The 18,805-nt window shown below is 38.8% G+C and overlaps 1 long non-coding RNA gene across 1 annotated transcript; it reads left to right on the forward strand.

Moving 5' to 3' along the window:
* Positions 1 to 13,756: 13,756 nt before the first annotated feature.
* Positions 13,757 to 18,177, forward strand: LOC118229361. The gene is made up of 3 exons (XR_004765656.1): positions 13,757 to 14,161; positions 16,516 to 16,643; positions 16,837 to 18,177. It is a non-coding gene; the product is annotated as an uncharacterized LOC118229361 (long non-coding RNA).
* The last annotated feature ends 628 nt before the right edge of the window (positions 18,178 to 18,805 follow it).

Consider the following 18,805-nt stretch of genomic DNA (forward strand, 5'->3'; position numbering starts at 1 on the left):
AATACTGCATATATTGGACACCTCTGTGTTACTCTGTCCCCAGCTGATCTTTGTGATCAAACACAATGTCCTTTTCACATATTCTAAGCGTATTGACTCGAGGCAGCCTTCTCAGATAAAAACTCTGACAGATGATGCTGCCAGTGCTCTGATCCTTCACTAATATTTGAACAAAATAAATATTTTTTTTTTATCTCTGTGTGAGTGTGTGTGTGTGTGTGTGTGTGTGTATGAAAGAAACCATAGCTGCCATTTCACTGTAATCGCAGAAACCATTTGCATTCTTCCTGTAGTTGTGGTGCATTTTTACGACAGTTTCTTTTGGTAGACACCACACGATATTTGTCTTCTACCACTGATGTATCCTTCATCCTGGTCTTCTCCTGTTTACACCCCTCTTCTGCTGGACCCTTCTGAGTGTGTACTAAACACTGCACCTGGAAATCTTAAGCTTCCTTTGCAATTTCTCACTGGGAATAACCTTCTCGGCACAATATGTTTGCCTGGCCCACACATCTAAGCTTAATTCCTTCTTCTTTGCCATATTTCTTGCAACTTTAACTCCATATTTCTTGCATTCTTTCTCATTGGGACAAATGGGTTCACAGGTGTTTCTGATTAGTCAGGCATGCTCAACTGCTTATTTAGTGCCTAATTATAGTTTTCAGTATCTAGTCTTAATTCTAGGCTTTTGATTGCCTTCAGAGTATTTTTTTATTGCCGTTTGTCAGCATAAGAACCAGATTTGTGCCAATGAAAGTCAATGAAGCCATTATGAGGCTGAGGAATATTAAAAAAACTGTCAGATACACAGGCCAAACCTTAAGCTTACCAAAATAAACCACATGAAACATTATTAAGAAGAAAGAGGGTACTGGTGAGTCCAGTAATCGCAAAGGGCCTGCTAGGCTAAGGAAGAGCTCTACAGTTTATTACTGAGGAAGTGTTGCAATATATTTCCTTATCATAGTATATTTTACATAAACATATTTCAGTAATTCTCAAATATGCTTTTTTATTGATTGGTATGGGAGGAGGCATTTATAGTGCATAGGGCAACATGAAATTTAAAATGACTGAGAAGTAGACATATGTTGACATACAAGGGATTTGCTTGTCACTGTATTACTTATTGTAACGATTAATTTAGTGGTGTGGACAGTATTTGTGCACGTGGAGAATACACCCGTCTTTAAATAAGCAGTAACCAGAGCTTTTGATTTGAATATCATATATAAAATGGTGATGGAGCCAGGCTCTACCTCTCCACTGCATGAAGGTGGGGGAGACAATAACTGGAGATTAGGGCTGACCTTTGCCGCTCTGACATTCACCAATTTTATTTAATTAACGCCTAGCAGTCTTCCTTTGACCTTTTGTCATGCAAGCTGTCATTGAAAGTCATTCTGAGGTTTGAATAGGAATGCAATTTGTTAGGATAATCAGCACCAAGCTTGTATAGGAAATGCACAAATTTCAGCTATACCATGGCAAGCGACTGTGAAGTAGCTACATTCACAATCGTCGCAAGAACTGCAGCGGCTTATGAAATCAAGAATTGCTTGGCGAAGTTGGAAGAAAAATGAATGCATGGTACATCCACAAGACTGTCCGCAGTGGAATGTCATATGTGTTTTCTGATTAGATCCATGGTGACCTAGACTGGTTTCATTTCTGTTTAGAATCCAGTTCCTCTCTGCAATTAATGGGAAGTGGGGAAATATGAATGCAGTGTAGCTGGGGAAGGCTATTACTGTATTATGACAGGACTTTACATCAATTTTATTCTACTGTCTGACAGTATACAAAAGAAGGTTAAAAAGGAAAACAATAATAATCTACACCTAACAGCATGCATCCATCAGGATCTCAGGAGTTTTGTCATGAAAAATTAAAAAATAAATCACCTGTTCATAAAATCATTCAAGCGAGAGCCTGACTAACCATTTATTTATCTAATCTGTTTTTGTGAAATACGTTTTTAGATTTTATTTTGTCAGTCATATCTGTTTTGTTGTTTGGCATGCTAGTCCAAAATCCTCACATTAAGAGATTTTTTTCTTCTCCCTCCTACGTATTGTTGCAGACACCTTTAGGGCATGACATAAATGGCGATCTTGTCAGGATGTCTACGCTAAGCTTCTCTGGTTGTCAACCAGACAGGGCCTTGGCGCAGTTATGTTTTAATGTGTGCTCACCAGGGGAAGCTGGGAAGCGCTCCAGGGCCTTCTGCAGCCCTGCCTACTCCCCTACCGCCCCGCTGACAGCTGTCCCCATGCACTGACACTCTAAGCTTGGGGATGAATTTACACACCGCCTCTGCGGCCTCTCCGCTCTGACCAACCGGACGGGCCTTTGAACCATACGCATAAAGGTGGCTGCGATGTGTGTGATGTGGCTAATTGTCTTGGTGAGTGACCCAGCCAAATTTGGGAGTTTAATGACTGTTTTAAAATGGCTCATATTTCACTTTTTGTTTATCAACAGTTACATCGAATAGAAAATACTGTACAAAATGTAAGAAGGTCTGCTTATGTGTAGCCAGATGGTTTTAGTCCTTAACGGGAACGTACTGTGGCACACTTGAGCAAGGTTAAGACACCAATGAGTTATTCAAAAATATGCCTGACAAACCTAGACTCTGCCAGTGCCAACTCTGCCCAAAAGTTGTGCAGGGATAATGTATAATTGGCCATAGTGCCATCCAGGGAGGGAAAACTTTTGGTTGGCAGGATATCCCTTGCCACAGGAATGCCCTGTCTGATTGTGTGTTCATGAAAAGCCTCTCACATAAATTGCAGTGCTTATTCAGTACTCCGCTGTTAAAAATTTACCAGTGTCCAACTTTTTCAGTTGAAGCAGCAAAGTACATGATACTCACAACATTTCAGTGCTGTTAGCATTGTGCTCAGAATCCATGGGGAGTCATTCATGCCCTGTATACCAGATTTCAGGCATAATCAAGGGTCTTTGTAGGCCACAATGCCCAAGTCAGTTAATGAGGCCATAGAGAGGCTGATTGGTTGTGGCTCAAAATGATTGGTTGATAATGAGCTGGTCCAGTTTTATAAGGTATTTCATTTCTGTGGTATCTACCTTCTTGCTCTGATGTTAGTCTGTAGTCTAAATTTCTGAGTCTGACAATGTAAGATCATCACTGCGCATCAGGACAAACAGGTGTTTTGCCATATGCTCCTGAAATCTGGCTTTTCAGAAGGCACTGCCTGTTCTTGAATGCATATCAGGATACATTTTGGCAGTTGGTGAGGAGAAATCCTGCTGTGTTTTTAATTCCGAGGTGGTTGATGTTATTTAGAGTCATGTTTGTTGAATGCGGAAAAAATGACAGATTTTCTTTTTCCTCCTGGTTAATGATATTTCAAGGTCAAATTCTTCAGTAGGTTAATCTGGTGTGGTCACGGGAAAAGAATGGAAGAAAAATCAAAAGCACAACATTATCAAAGGCACTGTTGATCTTTGGTCTAAGACAGGCCCCAGAGCAGACATGTATACAGCAGCTGACAAGGACAAATCAGTTCACACACCTGATTCATCAGAAATGCCTGCAAAGCCATTTGTACCAAACATTATGGTGCACTGAAATTAAGGAGTTATGTATAAAAAGTGCTGTGATTTCTACATGGTGAAACCAAAATGTATTAAAAATACCCTTTCATAAAAACTGTGAATTGTTTTCTTACAAATCTAAAATTGTGGAGTACACAGCTAAATAAAAAAAGTCTTTGTCCCAAGCATTATGGAACTCACTGTATATGTTAAAATATTTTTGATGCAAATGTCTGGTTATGGAAATATTGATTTTCCCTACTTGTGATAATACTGCTTGTTTCTTTAAGGCACTTTATCATATTAGGTTATGATTTTATTCCATCCCTTGTTTACCCAGACAGCTGTCCTCAGACATATCATCAAAATATCTATTGCCTTGCTTGTATCGCAGCAACATGATATTTAATATAATTTATAAATGTCAGGTTTTACAAATTGGACATCTGTGTAAAACCTCAGTTTGTTCCATTTTGCAATCCCACAATAGGACATGCAGGGCCTGAAAAGATCATTTCTGACAATGAGAAATGGTGGCAAAGGGGACCGAGGTGGAAAATCAAATAAGACCACTGCCATTATTGATTTTAATTACAATACTGGACACAGTCATTTAGTTTATGCCAAGAATACATTTAACATGAACTGGGATTATTGAAAACAGCCATTCTCCTTTAATGTTGCATGTCATGTGCTGGCAGAACGCAATTAAAGTCCACCAGTGCCGAGCTAATGATGGCGCAGTATGACTAAAAACAGACCAGTTTCAGTTGCTTGTTTTGGAATTTATCACGGACATTCGGTTTGTGTCCAGTTCATCTACTAGATGACAATCAAATGGCTGGCCAATGTGATTTCAACATGGTTGCTTTTCAGGTGGTGTATAAACAACACAATGTTTTGTAATGCAAGCAAAAATAACAACAAAGTCTGTTCATTTGATTTGTTCATTGATTTAATTAATCCAGAAATTTTAGACGCTTTAGACATTAAATGAAGAACCTTTAGACATTAAATTACTTAGTTGAAAAGAACTAATATGCTTCCAAAAAATGGCAATTTGAACAAGCTCCATCTGAAATAGAATGATAATAGTAGTAATATGTTGCTGGATGGTGAAGTAAGGGGGGGGGGGGGGGGGGCAGGGGGATTATGCTGTATGTATGCTTAACTTTTCTTATGATACAAGTACATTTTAGATAGTGATCTGGGTACAAATTACTGAGGTCCGATACGGTTCTCTTTCCTCAGCTTAGGAGAACCCACTCTAGCTGTGTGATAATCACAGGAGATATATTGTATCCACAGCCCCTGCTCTCCCAGCCAAGCCTCCTACCTTCCATCATTAAACCCAGATACAATGTCAAAATGGGCCCTGGTGCGCTGAACAGGGCTGCTTCATTCTATTTACTGATTAGCATGCCGCATTCATTGCCAGCTACACAGATTTCTTAGCTATGAGACTTAAATTCGGAGGAAATTCAATTCAACAATAGGGAGCCCGTAGGCGTAAATGTTTAATTAGAAGTGATAAAACGAGGGGATCAATCACAAAGAGCTATCAGGGACCCCTTGCAAATCGGGCGACACAGTTTTTTTTCCCTGGCATTGACACATAGCTCAAACGCACAGTTTACATGTTTCCCAATGAATTGGCGATATTGGAAATAGCCGCAGGATTGCCACATTAAGGCGACCGGTCCTTTTGTGCACCTGTGTTGCAGCACAAGCACAGCATAAACTGATTAAAACCTACTTTGATCATTCACAAGCTCAGTAGACTAAAGTAAGCAATTCCTTATTCAAGTCTTTTGTGCAGTAATTGCACATACCGGTTCAGCACACACCACTTCTACAGATGCAGAAAATATGCATTTCCCTCATTCACAATATGTATTTAGCAGGTGCTCTTACCGAGACCATCTTAAACATCTTACATTATTTTCTTATGCAATTTCTTAATACAGCTGGACTTTTACTGAACAAAATCAGGTTACGTACGTAATGTGCTCAAGGACACAAGTGTAGCACCTCACCTGGGAATCCAACCTTCAACCTTCAACCAGTTCCCTAAGCATTATTATAAAACGGGTTGTTTCGATCCTGAATTCTGATTGGCTGAGACCATGTTCTACAGCGATTGAAAATCTGATACAGTGATAGTTAATCAAACAGCCTGGTTGTATCACTCTGCAAAAAAAACATGACTTACAAGTGATATTACAATAGTGATAATATTGCCTCATCAATTAATTGTTTCTGTTTCAAACATTGAATAACAGCAATACGGCACGAGAGGTCATGCAGCAACACATCGCACTTTTGATAATTGTATCAAAAGTGCGATTGTACTGGTAATGTACCGTAGCTAGTTATGAGTTTACTGTAAGCCAGGCCCTGTAGTTTCAGGTAAAATACAATGTAGTGTAGAAACCATCACTCCTCTGGGCTACACATCAGCTGCAGTGTGTTTCTTGTACAGCATTGACTTGAGAAGCACAACTGTCAGTTTGAAATGAATGGAGCAAAACTAACCAACCACTTTCTTTGGGTTTAATCTTAACAATTTACTACCCTCGATTTCTTTAACACATTCCATTTTTCTCTATACAAACAGAAGAGACAAAGTCTCCCTAAGCATAATGGAGCCAAATGTATTCTGATTTTATCTCATTTAAAATGATCTGTAGGTGTTTTGTATGAAAGTTATTGATGCTGAAACAAGCGGCAAGGGATTTCAACAAGTCTTGCGTGAAAAGGAAGGACACGCCACGGTAAAAGATGACCAAACCAGCGAGATCGTAAGTCTTTTTTGCACTGATTTAACCTGACATCACGAAGCTGGCAATACCTGGGATGAAGGAACTGATATGTGTCAGCAGCACCAGTGCAGTGTTGGCGCGGTTAAAAATGTGTCAGAGCAATTACGAGGTTGACAGATAGCGACTGGGCAAACACAGATGTGCTCTGACCTGAAACAGATAAACAGGCAGCCAGGAAAATCCTGCTCAATACCTTCTATTCAGGCCTAAAATTGTTTTTCACTTATTGGTGTTTTTTTTCCCCTCAGAAATATCCCGTCTTGCATTGATTCGGTCGCCATTGAGCTGAAATGACAGATTATTGGTCGGTTATGTAATGGTTGGGGAGTTGACATTCATAAAGTCTTGTTTGATGTCGGCGCGAGGAAAGTCTTTGTGAAAGCCGGCGGGAAACAATCACGTCATGGGCTGAGGATTCTGGGTGTTATGCTGTTGATGTTCTTCCATGCATATGATATCCTGCACCAGACCTTTCTCAGTGGAGAGGAAAAACTTAATGGTTGTACGTTATGAACTTACACAATTGGTCTGAAGGTAGTGTAAACAAGTCAGACTAAGACTAAGACTGAAATCTTGCCTGTCTGTCACTTTGCATGACAAGCTTTGGATTCAGAAAATTTTCAGTTGATCTCATCGCCAAAAGTCATGATGCAATTTTTGTGACCACCAAATGCATGTTGTGTTTGTATTGGGGGGTGGGGGTGGGGGGGGGGGGGGGGAGGAAACATAAATAAATAACTAAACAAACTTGCTTAAATGTTTTACTGAATGCTGAGGAAAAGAATATGTGCACCTATCATCATCCATATGTTAACCATGAAGTAGTTTTATACAATGTTTTCACAATAAAAGGGAATATAAAAATAATAAAGGTTCGGATTTATTAACCTACTTGCATAATGAGAAATTACAACTGACTGCCTGCTGTTGGTAACAAGGTGTTGAGAAAGAGATAAAGTAGAGAAATTAAACACCCATCACACTGTCCTCTCATTTAATGCAGTTCACAGCATGCCAGAATGCTAAGACTGCTGTATTGCTGAAACTATGTTAATTCTCCTTGAAATAAAAACACTTAATTTACAAAAAAAATATGCAACAAACTTCATTTTTTACTTTGTACCTTACTCCGTCTCTGACATACACAAACACAAAGTTTAATATGTACTCACTTATAAAAATATCAGTTTTTCATATGGAACTTACTATACAATCAAATCAATCAAGTCTTGTATTTACTACACACACACACACACACACACATACATATATATATATATATATATATATATACAAATTATGGCCCCAGCCTTGGATGAGGTGTTATGTCTATTTTTCATTTGTGATAAATGGAGTGCACCTTACAAATATCCAATGTACTGCTTGCATATTTGACATGGTTTTCTAAACACCATTGTGGCTCACTACCCAAGGAATAGCAGCCCATTGGTAGAGGTGTTTTATGATTGAGCCAACATGTAAGTTTAGCAACAATAAATCAACATGCTATTCCAAATCTGAAATGATTTGCTGAAATAATATAATTTGAAAAGATTTGCTGGGATTCTAACTGGCGACGTGATCCAATATCTCATTTGATGGCAAAAAACAATGCTCACAGAAATATGCATCAGACCAAAATGTGCACGCCGTGTATCTCCTACCCCCTTCTCCCCCCCGGGAATTTATTTAATAATGAGACTCTTTCCCAACCAGCAATTGGGGACGTTCAGCTCAGTTTTCTTCTCTTGTTCTGCACAGATTGTCTCCCGTTTTAGAGTTTAATTGGGAAATTGATTTATGAGAGTGAGCTTTCATATGTTTACAGCCTCCCAAAAAGCAGGGCTTACAGCCGCAGGCAGGGGTCAATCTCGGGGTCAAGTTATGGACAGGAGACACAAATAATACGGAAAGATCCTGTCGCGTTTGAACTTATCGGTCATAAATATTTTGTGGCTTGCAATCATTTTGCTTTGTCAGTTTAGAAAGATGAATACAGAAATGAAATCAGGTAGGCATCCCAACTAAGACCAGCAACATGATTCATAGTTGTAACATTGATATATATATATAATATATATATATATATAGAAAGATATATAGTGCCCTCCAAAAGTATGTAAAAACTACAATGGAGTTACATTTATTATTTTTGCCATATATTCTCACTGTTTAGATTTGAGATCAAAACATGAATATGAGACAAATGTACAAACAATCAGCTTTCATTTCATGGTATTTGCATGTGTATATGTGCTACCATTTGACAGAAATAGCTATTTTCTGTGCTGAGTCCCCCATTCTCACCTGGGCAAAACAGAATAAATTAGAAGTATATCAAAAAAGCAAAAAAGTATGATATTTGCTTGCATAGCCCTTAAGAGCAATAACTGCAATACTTATTCCCCACTGACATCACCCAAACATTTGGTATCTTCTTTGGAAATATCTTTCCATGCCTTCACCTCAGCTGCTTCCAGTCGATCTTTGTTTTGGGAGTTTTCAGTCTCTTCTTCAGCAAGTGAAATGCATGCTTGATTCACACTCCAAAGAATTAATCAACCTCTCCATACTGTAACTGTGTGTTGGATCTGTTTAAAGTTAGCAAATGGGAAAAAGTTTCACAAGAACCAAAATAAAGAAAAACATAGATGCCTTCTTGTACAAATATGATTCTCAACCCATTGTTAGAATATTCGACTATAAGAAATATAAGATGCTTCAAATATTTCAGAGTTCTGAATGATTATTTATTCTTAACATTTTTTATTTCACTTTCCACATTTGATACATCACAGAGCTACAGCCATTGTAAGTGAGCAGCAAGAAACTGAGACAGATGCACATTTGTCAATATTTCACACAATTTGATAAAAAAATACAAATTCATCTTTCATCTGAGTGTTTGTGTGTGTTCGTGTATGCGTGTGTGTGTGAGAGAGAGAGAGAGAGAGAGAGAGGGAGGGCAAGATTCCACTCCCTGTGGTATCCTCTAATCTGGCAATATGTGCTTGTGCTGGTGATGCAGAGACCATGTCAGTTCTACAGCACTTTGTGTTCCAACTGGCTTCACTTAGAAAGAAAACCCAACTAAGAATGCATCCTGGGTGACATCCCTTGCTGGGATACAGACCTCCAGTGTCTCTTTGTCATGCATGACATCAACAGCCAGTACTGTAGGCATATTTATTATCATCCACAGTTTATGTATCAAATTGCTGGTACAATATCCGCATGCAAGAGAGCTGCAATGGTAATATTCTATTAAAATAGTTTTACTTTAAAACTCAATAATTTAATAAAAGCAAAGAATACTTCAATTCTAGTTCAAGAATGAATTGTACCATTTCCCTGGGCGTTTATGCACATAACATGTCTCGTACATAAAACAATACAAACCCTTGCAATGCATTAAGCGGCGATGGAAAAGTGGGCAGGGAATATTATATGTTGTACATGCATTAAAGTCATTACCAAATATTTTTTTAAAAAGCTCATTGGTGACTAAGGGTCATTTGTAGAGGGGATGCTTATAATTTTTTAATGCCTTTACTGTGTATCAGCTGGGAATTTTAGGCTGCCTTTAATTCATTACTGTCATCAAGATTAAAAAAAGGTTCTGTACACCCATAATTGGTACTTTCAGAATGGTCACGTAGGGGCAGAAACCTCCATTCACTGGGATCACACTGAAGTGTATATGCTTTATCAGAGGTAGACATCGCGGCTGTGTTAAACACTGGTGCTTACTGCATTCACGGAAGAGAGATTTCACTGCAGCAAAATACTGCTCAGTCTCTCTGCTGCTTCAATATATATTGTTGACTGTCCTTCTCCAAAACACCGCTGTAATGACAATTTTGCAAAATTGCAATGACAATTTTGTCTTTGACTGTTCAAGCGACAGTTCAAATTCTGATATTTTACCATGCACATTATCGTACGTGGGTCTGTTTGGAACCACTCTGACATACCAAAGAACTTCCCTGTAATAAGCTTTTATTTGTGCTTCGAGTGGTTATCACACATGTTAAATGTCATGCCTTATAAGCAGTGTAAACTCAGTCCTGTTTTCTTCAAAATTGAAAGTGGTAGTGATAAAAGCACTGGTGACGTACAAACCATAAAAGGAATCACATGGATGGCTAACTGACATTTGCTCTCTAGAGCTCAAGGTTTAGAAGAGACGTGGTGTGACACAGCGATGTTGTTTATTTATTTTTGTATCCATAGTGCCTGGTTTCTGCATAGATCCTCCGATGCTCATTTCATCTGGACAGCTCATCCTGTGCAATGAACCACTGTCTCAGATGATCCATGTGATATAATGGTCAGTGTATATGTGATACAAAATATTACATGCTGTCCAGTAGCCAGAGGGCCTCAGTTAGTGTGACGCTTGCAGACATACTACTGAACACACAGTATGACCCTTTAATTTATGAATACCACGCACCACCACAATGGAATTATAGACAAGCACACACTTCATACATACAAGCCCTATTCTATAGATTCACACGTATGCATACACATAAACACATATACATGCAAACACAAATGCCTTCATGTGTGCATGCATGTACTTATGCAGACATGCTAACAGCCACTTACCACTGTGTTTTTGCTTATTTTCTCATCCAGCTTTTTAAAAACCCAGCTCATAACCCAGCTCAATTATCATATGGTAGCTGTTTAACAGGTGCTGATGATACTTGCATTCTACCTGAAAACAGGCACACAAATAGCTTCTGGAAGTGAAACACAGGCTGGGGACGTAATTTGTAGATGCTGTAAGAGGAAGTCACGGAAATCAAGGCAAATTGCTCTACTGCCTCCTAAAAAAAATGCGTTTTAGACATCTTGGTCGGGAGTTGGTAGTGACAACCTGCATTTGGCTCACATTTTAGCGGCACTTTCCCCATTTTTGCATGTTTTTTAATCTCAAAACACCCAGACTCCCGTCGCTGCATGTGTCCGCTAATTGAAGCCGGGTGGAACCACTGCTCAATATTCATCGCGCTATTGATCTGAAATACCACCATTTGTTCAACCGATTGTTTAAAAAAAGAAAATTTAATAATAAAATAAATACGTCAGAATTAGCGACAGGTGACCCACTGAAACCTTCCAGATGCCGAGCGCTCAGAATATCTGGAGTTACACTGTTATGAGTAGAATTTCCACTCAAATCCATCACCGGCAATTAATACATCAGGTCGTGGCGACTCTGAAAGTCGATTCCAATTATTTCAGGGAGAGCAAACAAAGGGTGCAGGTGAAGGGGTGAGATTTAACCTTGTGCACTCTCTAAGCCACTTAGAATTCTCCACGATAAAGCAGCATTTTGTGTCATAAACGTTGTACAGATTTTAAGAGGGAAGGGGGCAGGGGATAGGGGCAGACATACTGGAATGCCAAAACCAGCATCTTCCAATAGCAAACTGAACTGATGACAACAGCGGAGCGTTTGCATGATTCACACCATCTGAGTGAACCCCGGCCTTGTTGTGTTGAAAAATGAATCTGTCTTTCTTTTGTGTGGGCCAGTCTCGAGCTTGACACATCTGAACTTGTGTGTATTTTTTGGCATCCCTCACTGTTTGTTTTTTATAGCACCAGTTCATTTCACTGGGTATTATGGAAGCAATAAATGAAACAACAGAGTAATTCCACAGAAAGGAAAATGAAGAAATCAAGATTAGTCAATAGGGGGCAGTACATTTCTATGGATAAGGAACGAGGCAAACCTCTCAGGTGCCTTTGTCTGCTTTGAATTTGAAGATTTTAAGATTTTTTTTCATTATTTTCTATTTATCATATAGATTGTCACTGCTTAAATGTTGGCACTATGAAATGATTTCTCACTATAGAATTAAAGGTAATATATTCTTAATAAAGAATTTATACAAAAAGTAAAAGGATTATTATTCTTTAAAATGAAGACACCACCTTCGGGGCTTTATTTGTTCATATGAGACACTTTAAAGACATAGCTTTAAGGATCCTTTATTAAATAACACAGTGATTTATTTGTGCAAAAGCTATACCATCAGTAAAAATGCCACTCTTGAAATATGACTCGGCAGAACATACAAATATTGCTACAGTAAAAGTGGAACAATAAAAATAAAATATATTTAGTAATAAAAACATAAAGCAGTCCTCTCAAAGAAATATGTCTCTCAGCATTTCATCATGCATATTTTTCTTGGTCATAACGCATTGCTTTTTTGTTTCTGGATTGTCCTTGTAATATGTAAATTGAAGCTGCACATAGTACTGCCTATATGCAATGTGTGACTCCGGAGTAAAATAGATACTTCAAATGATTTATAAATAATACAATTCAATTTTCCAATTTTTTTGTGTATATAGATGTAAATGTATTAGAGAATGTGTAATTGGCTGCAGTAAAATTTCAGAATGAATTTTAAAGGGGTACTTCTATTGGTAAATTGTTGTTATGATCTGCCATTTTTGGAATAAATTTTTATTACAATCCACTGCAATTATTTTTGGATCTTAAGACAACAGTTCTGCCAAGTACAACCTAAGGATCCCCACATCAATTTGGACCTTCCTAATTGAAAATGTCAGCTTCAAAAGTCATCCCTGTTGCAGAAAGTTAAAAGGGTTGTTGGCATTAAAATGACCTTACATCAGCCTGAATGAAATTATGTGGGTTTTGATTTTTCAGAGGAAACTCTTTGGTCTCTCATGAAAGCTAAGGACTCAACAGAGCATAGAAGAAAAAAAGATAAAGAAAAAAGAAATCTGCACCTTTGAGTCTCCCTTGATTCTCAAATGGTCTTTATCAGCACACTCTGAAAACAGAGTGTCAGATTTTACTTTTCTCCCCTAAAGGAGAGGTAGCAGGGGTCTTTACTGCAGAGGGAAAATTGCATTTTTTTTTACAAGCGGCAAAACAGCTTCAGTCAACATATGTGGGAGATCAGGCGAGGGAGACTGTGAACACATAACCATTTTCATGACAGCAGCTTTTTTGATTGTATATTAACAATGATCCCAGTGGATGCTAGCCCTTTCCCATTGGGAAGTCATGATGGGAAGACCACGAAGCATGCTGCATGTCAGATCTTCCTCAATTAATCCACCATTAGATGTCTGGGATCCACGATTCACTGCTTTTGGTCGCTCTGCTCAGCTCAAATCTAATTACGTTCTCCCATCCTCAGAGCAAAAGGCAGTCCTGTGCAGTCACAGTCCTGTGGCTGGCTATTTAATGCTCTCTCTCTCTCTCTCTCTCTCCCTCTCCCTCTCCCTCTCTCTCTCCCTCTCCCTCTCCCTCTCTCTCTCTCTCTCTCTACTCCTCTCTCTCCTGGGTCACTCTCTGTGCACCTCTCTCAGTCCTTCGCTCTCTCCGCCTCTCTCTGCAAGTTTGTCGGCCGTGGCGGCTGACAGCCGGCTCCGTGCGGCGCCTTCTCATCCTCGTTCCGTCGAGCGCCTTCCGTGGCGGTTTTTTTTTTTTGCGCCGTGCCCGGCAGACCTTGGGACCCGACCGCCGGCTCGCTGGGAAACTGTTGGAGCCCGCGTCCGCGTCCACCCGCCGCGCTGGGGGAGCGTGGGTAATGCCTGCCGTCCACGCCGGTGTCTCCCTCCCTTTGGTTCAGTAGCACAGTAACCCATATAAATCAACTGAGGACTGAGGAAAGGCAACCTCATAATCCAAGGCATATCCCAGTTAAACATCAGACGACACCCTGGCTTTCTGCACAGCAGGAGGCTTCCTTCAGAGGAGGATTCAGATGGTAAGCTTCTGCGATAGGTGTGGATTTTTTGGTGGCATCTATTGCTTTTACATTCTAAAAACAAAAAAAAACAATATAAATATCTGTGTGTCTCTTTGTTGAGCTGCTGTTTTTTTTAAATTTATCTTGTCACTATCTATATCTGTGTCACTTATTGTGCATGTGTGTGTTTGAGCATGGCGCTTCACTGTTAATTTTTGGGGGAGATTTGACAACAGCGCTGCATTAACATATTCATGGCTTTCCAGCAATTAAATGGCAATCACAGGTTTTTTTACGAGTTGTGAGCTTGCTGCCGGAATAACATGCCGATGAGCCTTCATAATGAGAAGGGAGAGGAACAAGGAAGGGAATACACAATCAGAGACAGCGAGCAGAGAGATTTTTTTTCATTCTTCCTTCCTCCTCCTCTTCTTGCTTTTTGTCCTCCTCTTCAAATTCTTATTCTTCTACTCCCTCACATTCTTTTATTTTCCTTTCTTTCTTATTCTTATCTTTCATTATCCTTGTGCATTATTTTGCTATCTGTTCACCAGCAGAGAGCATATGGACTGATACAAAACAGGAGGAGAAAATTAATCCAATTGGGCGGCAAGGTAATTAAAAACAACTGAAGATCAGTGAATCTTGAGGAACTTTTGCCGATTATAACCTGGATATGCCGATTATGCCCGGAGATGCACAAATGCATTAGAATCTGGAACATGGAAAAAAAAAAAAAAAAAAAAAAAAAAAAAAAAAAGTTGCTGCACATATCCAAAGTAAGTCTTAATCGTGATCACGGGTACAGTTTATGATGCTCATTCCTTTTTGTCATTTTTGTCCAGCTAATGCTCTAGGATAGATTGGGCTGCTTTTTTAAATTCTGTGCTTGGAAGCTGTGGTGTCAGATGGAAGTGATGCTGTGGTGAGATGCTCAGTGCGTTTTAGCAGGGATGCACCGGGGCTTTTGTTGTGGCTCCCGGCTCCCCTCTGCCGCTAAAGTGGCATGAGCATCTGAGGGCTGAATTGGGATCAGATTGGTTCTGAGTTCAAGGGAGCTTATCACTCCCGGTATTCTTGACACTGTTTAAATAAGATACATTGGTTAGTTTTGTGCTTTGGTTTGATCTTGTTTCTGGATTTTTCTGGCTGTTTATACAGGCAGCACTTCTGTGCCTAATGGACAACATACACTATCTGCAAGATCTTTTTTTGTTTGTTTGCTTGTTTTTTTTGTTTAGCTTTTGTTAGGTGAAGAGTATACTCAAACTACAAAGCTGGGATAAGCTCGAAATGACTGACCTGATGTGTTTTTTTTTTTCATATCCTGATTCTCTGTCTCATCAATTGCTAATTTTGGAGGAATCTATACATTTATACAAATGTAGAATTATTGACTGGAGCTTCCCCTTTCATTGCAAATAGAGTAAATGTAACTTTAGAAGATTATATATAGAATTTGCTTCGCGTATTTATTTATTTGCTTGTAAAAAACGGACTGTTTGATTGAAGCTCTTCCGCCAGGGTGTGGGGGTGTACAGATGATGAAATCTTAAGAAAGAAAAAGCTTTTTGTCAAAATGCAAGAGTGAGCGAGAGAGAGGGAGACAGACTGAGAGAGAAAGAAAATCTGCGTGTATATGTGTGCTGTATTTATGTGAGTGGGACATACCACTCGGTCTCTATCATGTGTAAATTTTTTATTATTTTAATAGGTGCGCTTTTGCATATGCATTTCATTGTAATAATATTTTACTTTATTTCGTTTTTATCATTTCTCTGCGATGACTCAAGAAATGACATTAGTCAAAAGTGTATATTTCCATAAGTAGTGTCAGTTTGGCAGGGCGTTTAATATTTAAGAATATTTCAAATTATGGAATATATCTAAAGCATGGCATCTTTACTACTACTACTACTACTACTACTACTACTACTAATAATAATAATAATAATAATACACATTTGAATGTTTTTACAAAATGGAACACTGCATATTGGTCGGTAAAGCATCTTGTCAGACACAGTTGTGGGTTTTCAGACAAGACTTAACAAGACCTAAAAGGTTCATTTTAAATGTGCATTTCTGGTTTAATTTTGATGGAGGAAGTCAATGCATCCTCCCAGTAATGCATACTGCAATACCAGTCATTGTTCCTCTGCTCCAAAAGCCCTCAATTCAACTGTTTTTTTTTTTCTCTCTCTCTCAAATGATCTATAATTTGACTCCTGCGGCTAATGGATTTTTCTGTATTGCATTTTTTTTCAGAGGCCGGTTGACCGATAATGGGGTAGACAATGATCATACTAAGGCAAGCTGGGAAGGCCATGCCTTCTTACATGTGCCCTGACAGTTTACTTTTTTCCTTCCAGGAACGGACTTTACACTTGGAATTCTGCCAGTGAAATAGGAGAATCTCAGCCATTTGAGCACTGGGAGTGAAAGGGATTGTGGGGGATGGAGTTTCTAGTGACTGGAGCGAGAGTGCCCCATGGTCCAGGTAAGGGCCCCCCACTCAGTGAGGATCTACACCCCAAATCTCTCGCATCTTGTTTAATTTTTCCACGTTTTATTTCAAAAACAGCAACAGATAGAAGTAGAGAATAAAATGAACTCAACAGAACAGGACACGTTTTGTGCTTTGAAAGATTCACTTTATGCAGATATGCACTCTTGTTAATTTCTGTTTGCAGACAGCCACTGGTGGGGCCTTGCCTTGTGATGCAAGGCATCTTCAATCAATTAAAAAAAGCTCTCTTGACAAAAAGTGGATTGTGAACTATCTCCCTCGCTTTCCGCCGTAAGACTCTTTTCGGTGACGGGTATTCTTGGGTGGATAATACGGATCGCGTTGTTATTGCTTAAGAATACGCGTAGTCGAGGAGAGTCATTCCTGCAGCGTCGTCGACTTAAATCCAATGATCTCTAAAGTGCCCACCTGCCTGATTGCTTTATACTGCGGCTAATAACGTAGAGAAACTCCGAAACACACACAGAGGTCTATTTATCAAGCAACCTGACATATTACCTCTTCCTATTTATTTCTGTGATTACTGTACTGTCAAGTGGAGAGCTAGCCATGGTAACATCGGCCATCACGTTTCTTTTTATAGCTGTGTATTTCAAAGAAGAATTTTCCCCTTTGAGAATATTACTATTTTTTGCTGCACTGTTTTGTAATTCTGTTAACCCTGCTGCCAACATGGTGTCTGATCTCTAGAATATGAATTCAAAAAAATGTTTTATTCTGCTTCTCTCTATTTGTGGATGAAATACACCCTCATATGCATTTGTCCATTTCACGGCATGTTGGAAAGGGGAACGGCATTGTGCATGTTATATAGATTGGCTTGCTGCAAGAAATGCTTCCATTATTCTTTATCTGCTCATGCTGACAAACATAGACTTCCCTTTCAACCTTATTTTAAGCAGATCGATTTTAAAATTGCATTTATCGGCCAGTGTTTGGCTCAAAGGACACAGTTAAGCCACTAGGGCCATGGAGCAATATGTTTCAATTCATGCAGTGAGGGGATAGTGTGTTTACACAAACAGACATGGAGAGAAAAAGCAGGAGGTGTAGCTGAAATAGACTAATGCCACAAGCAGATTTTAATCTACCACCATGTTAGCATGATAAAAAGCATGGCGTACAATGGCTTGAGAATAAAAAAATGCATTTTAGGAAGGTAGTCAGTGCTTACCCACATTAACCACAAACACCCACTCCTCTCCCTGTGTCTGTCCACCTCTACAAATATATACACACGTATGCACACATGCACATGTACACCTATATATTTAAATTTGTGAAAATTAATAAAGAATTTACAATTACCTGTTTTCATTTTGCAGTCATGCTATTATTGTTCAGTGATGTCTTTCCCAGAACTACTGAATTACTGAATAATTCCTGAGCCTTGTAACAATGTTTTCTGTTGCTGAAACAATTCTGTGTAGGCCTGTTCATGAAATTCAACCATTTTTATACATCTTTTTAAACAAATAAAGAAAATCAGATTTTTCCCTGACAGAACCAACATTTTAATCATTGTATCTCACCACTAGGGGAATCTCTCTCACTGATAATCAGGGCCCGACACTGAATTAAACAGAATATTAAAATAACCAGTGAGTGTACAATACGAGACTGGTTCTATGAATGAACCATTACATACTGTTAGGCTCCTTCTGAGGTCATTTTAGTGAGATAGTCATATGACCTGCATGATCTTACAGTTCACTTTAGGGTTATTGTCAACTTTCCCCCAAATGAATAATACATCAGATGTTTGCACTTACTAGCATTACGGCAAAATCTACTCAAAGAGTTACTGATGCTTGTTTTTTTTTTATTTTTGAAAACTGTGTGATGAAATCATTAGGCAAAGAAACTGCAGTAGTGCTATATTTAACCAGTTATGTTTTAAAAGGTCCTGGAATCTGATATTGTAGTGTCAATAAGAAATCAGTATGAGACAATACAAATAATGAAGGAAGTTCAAATAAAAATGTACATGAATACATGTACACAGAAATATACATTAAAATAATAAAAACGTGGATTTGTAGAATTACTGACATATTCATCCTCTGACAATGATATACCACACTTGTGAAAAAAGGTTAACTCATTTTTAGTTTTAATGCAACTGCTATATT

The sequence above is a fragment of the Anguilla anguilla genome, chromosome 6 (genome assembly GCF_013347855.1).
Source record: "Anguilla anguilla isolate fAngAng1 chromosome 6, fAngAng1.pri, whole genome shotgun sequence".
NCBI lineage: Eukaryota > Metazoa > Chordata > Actinopteri > Anguilliformes > Anguillidae > Anguilla > Anguilla anguilla.